We start from the raw sequence: 4,679 nt of genomic DNA on the forward strand, positions 1-4,679 counted from the left end.
TATTACTTTTTTACAGCCATAAAAAAGAAGGAAAGGGGCCTCCCTGGTGGCACAAGGGTTTAAACACAGCACTATGAAGCTATCCTCAGCCTCTGTAGCACAAGTTCCATCCCACAGCCAGCCAGGAGCTACCCACATGGCCCAGCAGACCTCTCCTGTCTTGCCCACTGCTCCCCTCAGCAGTGTATTTCAGTCAGTCTGCCTGTTCTGCTCCCCACTCTGTCTCTGGCAAATCTTCTCTCCCCCCACACCACTGGCCTGTACCCCAGTCTTATATGCATAAATAAGTAAATCTTTAAAAAAAGAAGGAAAAGTTGCCATTTTTAACAACATAGATGAAACTCAAGGCATAATGCTAAGTGAAATAAGACAAAGACAAATGCTATATGATTTCACTTATATGTTGAATCTTAAGAAACCAAACCTATAAAAACAAAGAACAGATTGGTGGTTGCCAGGGAGGAAGGATGGGAGTAAGGGAAATAGGTGAAGTTGTTCAAAGCTTACAAACATCCAGGAATAAGATGAATGAATTCTGGGGATATAATACACGGTATAGTGACTATAGTTAACAATACCGTATTTTAAACTCAAAAATTGCTAAGCACAAATTTTTAAAGTTCTCAACACACATATACATACAAATTCTAATTATGTGGGGTGTTTGTACCTTATTGTGGTAACCATTTTGCAATATATACATATAACAAACCACTATATAGTATACCACAAATGTATACAATGTTACATGTCAACTATATATCAATAAAACTAAATTAAAATCACTAGCCCCTAGTTGGCTGCATCTACGTATACCCACCTGGAACCTTTCCATTGCCAAGAGTTCACTTTGTGAGTTTTAAGTAACTACTGCAGCAGCCACCTTGGAGACAGCTGATGTTCTTTGATGTTTAATAGTCTGCCAATCTAAGGTCTCTCACATATATTTAAAAGCTTGTATCTGTTTGACACCTGCAGCTAAGCAGACCCAGAAGAGCTAAATAACAATTTCAGCATTAGGGATAACAAGCATTTACAGTAGATGCTTCTTACAATAGACCTTCTCTGGAGGAGGATGGCATCTGTTTAAGTAGAATTCCAGGGACCACTACAATTCCTAGCACATACTCAATACCAATATTGTGTGTTGAAGAATGAATTTCAAACCTTCTCTCTGAGATTGAATTTGCAGACACAAGTGCCAAGAAGCAGTCACTTTTCAGCTACTCTCATGCTTGCTTGAAGAAGCAATCTCAGAGAGATGGGTGTACTTTGAATTTACATTAAAGTCTATTTGTTCCTAGATATCTATGACTGTCAGAAATTGATCTTCTAAACTTCTGGACTTTTCCAATTTCAAGGAATTCAGTAAAATCACTGAATTCAGTTCTACACTTAATCTACAATTCCCAGTAGACTCATGTCATGAATCTCCGATTGTGATATGTAAGACTTCTAAATGGTTCTCTTAATCACTTATTTGCTGACATTTCGAATAAATGATATCCACGCATAGATCTGAACCCAGGCCTTTCTTTCCCAGAATCAAAGAAATGGTTGAGCAAAAGCAGCCAGTGAAATGAATAAAAACAAATGGAGAGATGGCATAATTGTTTGACTCTTGTTTCACAGAATAGTGTGCCCATGGTTGCCTGGCTTTCCTCAGCATAGCCCAGTGTAAGGTCAGGAAGACCACACTGAGCAGGTTTTTTGATCCAGCAGACCAGGTAAAGGAGGAGTCAGAGTCCTTAGTGGTTTTTTGCAGGTCTTTTATTGGGGAGGAGTCCTGGAGCCCTCAGGGGTTTTGCAGGTCTTTTATTTAGATTTACCAGGCACATGGCAGGCAGGAGTGCTGGGGGACCCGGAGGCTGGCAGTCCTCCCAGCCCCCAGCAAATCCTCACTCTATCTGGGCTCTCTGGCCTTCTCTCTGCTTCTCTTCTTCTCTCGGCTTCCGTTCATTCTTAGCTTCTGCTGGCGTCCCCCTAACACCACCCTTAAAAACTCAGTCTCTCAGCCCAGGTGTACCCACTCCAGGTGCCCGCCATCAGGCATGCATTCAGGACCACAGGGTTCCCTCTTCTATCCTAATGGCGGGAGGGCAGAAAAGCCTGATACTTTTACCTTACCCTACAACCAGGCTCCCTGCTCAATCCCTGCACAGGAAAGGCAGCCAGATATGGAGAGGAGACTCGCTGTGAACACTGCACACAGTCAGTACCCACACCCACTCCCTTCCCCAGTCCATTCCCCTCTTAAAACAGACATTCTGCACCATAGTGAGGAGGTACTTCTGCCACAGATCTGTATGCTTAAACATGTTTAAGATGGTAAACCTTATGTTGTATATATTTTACCACAACATTTATTTTTTTTAAGTTTTTTGTTTAAAGATCCATTTATTTATGCATACAAGAGTTGGGGAGCAGGCCAAAGATTCGGGGGGTGAGAGGATCCACAAGAGACAGAGTGGGGAACAGAACAGGCAGATTGACTGAAATACTAGCTGAGGGGAGCAACGGGCAAGACAGGAGAGGTCTGCTGATAGGTGGGTTGCTCCCTGGCCAGCCGGGGATCGAACTCGTGCTACAGAGACTGCGTATTGCTTCATAGTGTGGTGTTTAATCCCTTTTGCCACCAGGGAGGCCCTTACCACAACATTTTAAAGTGAAAAAAGAAATGTACTCACCAGTTGAAGAGCAAATCTAGCACCTATAATACATTTGTAAATAAGTAAGTCCTTCTATGATTACAATAATAGCTACCATTTATTGAACCCTCATTTAATGGTCTCATTGAAACACAATCTATTCTTATAACAACCCTCTGTGGTCAATAGTAATATTGTCTCCATTTATAAATAAAGAAACTGAGGCCCATGGAGATGTGAAGTCACCTGCCCAAATCACACAGTAGTAAAAACGAATGCACCAAGAGACCCTAAAGAAATAGATAGGCAATTCATAAATTAATTAAATTGCAATTTTTTTCCTGTGATAATTTTTTAAATTTTATTTTATATTTATATTCCCCATACAATTGCAACCCCCTTATTTTGACTCCAATCCCTTCCTTCCCCACGCCCCTCCCCCCCACAGTATGTCCCTGGTTATTGGCAGTCCACAAAAATGTTCACTTCTGCTAAGTCACCAAAATGTGTACCACAGAGCCTAAATCTACTGAAGATTCAAATCAACATTATCATGGCTAGTTTTTGTTTTCTTTTGATTTTTTTTTTTATCATGGCAGTTTTGCAGCATTTCTGACACTGCAGACACTTAGCATTCCAAAAATGATCAGAAGTGCTAATTCTCCTTCAAAACACACTTCAGAACATTTCATTTATAGTCCTTTATGTGGCCTACACATGGCGTCTAATGGATACTCTGAGCTGACCAGTCTTCCCTTCTCTCCCCTCCTCCAGTGTTGTTCCCTTCCATTTCTGGATCATATGTATTGACTATTTCACCCAAACAAATTCCACTGGGTTCTCTGGAATTTTAAAAAACATACAAATGATACCCACAAGACAGACAGAAAGACTACAAGAAGAGACAATAGGAGCAAATCAAATCAAAGAATACTCAGCAAGACAAAAAAAAAAAATGTAGCCACATGTGCCAGCTCCATTTTCAGGCATTTAAGTTGTGCTTCTACCATCTTTCCAGCCCTAAATGAGATGCACCAGAGATGCCTCTGGAAGTAACACTATGATGGCCACCCAAGGAGAATCCCAAGTTCAGTACAAAATTGTATTGGTTGGTGATGGTGGTACTGGGAAAACTAATCGAGTGTTTGAGCATGAATTGTGAAATATTATTTGACCAATGAATTTGAAAAGTATATAGCTACCTCTCACTTGAGGTCCCTCCCCTAGGTTCCATACAAAGAGGACCTATGAAGTTTAGCTACTCAAGAAAACTGGTGGAATGAGAGATTATATCCAAGTCTAGTATGCCATTATTATGTTTTATGTAACTTCAAGAGATACTTACAAGAATGTGCCTAATTGGCACAGAGATCTGGTACAAGAATGTGAAACCGAAAGCATCCTTAAGTTGTGTGGCAACAAAGTGGATATTAAGGACAGGAAATTTAAGGCAAAATCCATCATCTTCCACCAAAAGAAGAATCTAAAGTACTATGACATGTTTTCCAAAAGTAACTACAACTTTGAAAAGCCCTTTCTATGGCTTGCTAGAAAATTAATCGGATACCCTAACTTGGAGTTGGCTGCTATGCCTGCTCTTGCCCCACCAGAGGTTGTCAGCTTTGGTAGCACAGTATGGGCATGATTTAGAGGTTGATCAGACAACTGCTGTCCCACATGAGGATGATGACCTGTGAGAGAATGAAGCTGGAGTCCGGCATCAGAAGTTCATAGGCTACTGTCCTGTGATGCAGGACAGGACGGTGGTGCAGTGTTTGCCACTTTATTACACAGCTAAGCAGAACAAGTGCTTAGTCTTTGGGATGCTCTAGGAGATGAATAGGCTTTGGAGTGAATGTAGCAGTTTAAAAACCTTCATTTTTTGGATCTGCATATTTTGCTGTTTTGGAATACAGTTGTTTCCTTTTGAGTTTCCAATATAGACTGTTACAGTCACATCATAATATTCACTGTGAAATCTTGTTTGTTACTGCCATTCCAGTTCCTTTTTTGATTAAAATTAGAATAAAT

The 4,679-nt window shown here is 40.7% G+C and overlaps 1 pseudogene; it reads left to right on the forward strand.

The window, feature by feature from the left end:
- Positions 1 to 3,711: 3,711 nt before the first annotated feature.
- Positions 3,712 to 4,345, forward strand: LOC119243812 (GTP-binding nuclear protein Ran-like; annotated as a pseudogene).
- Positions 4,346 to 4,679: the final 334 nt, after the last annotated feature.

The sequence above is a fragment of the Talpa occidentalis genome, unplaced genomic scaffold, assembly GCF_014898055.3.
Source record: "Talpa occidentalis isolate TD23 unplaced genomic scaffold, MPIMG_talOcc4v2.1 talOcc4.13, whole genome shotgun sequence".
In the NCBI taxonomy this organism is placed as follows: Eukaryota; Metazoa; Chordata; class Mammalia; order Eulipotyphla; family Talpidae; genus Talpa; species Talpa occidentalis.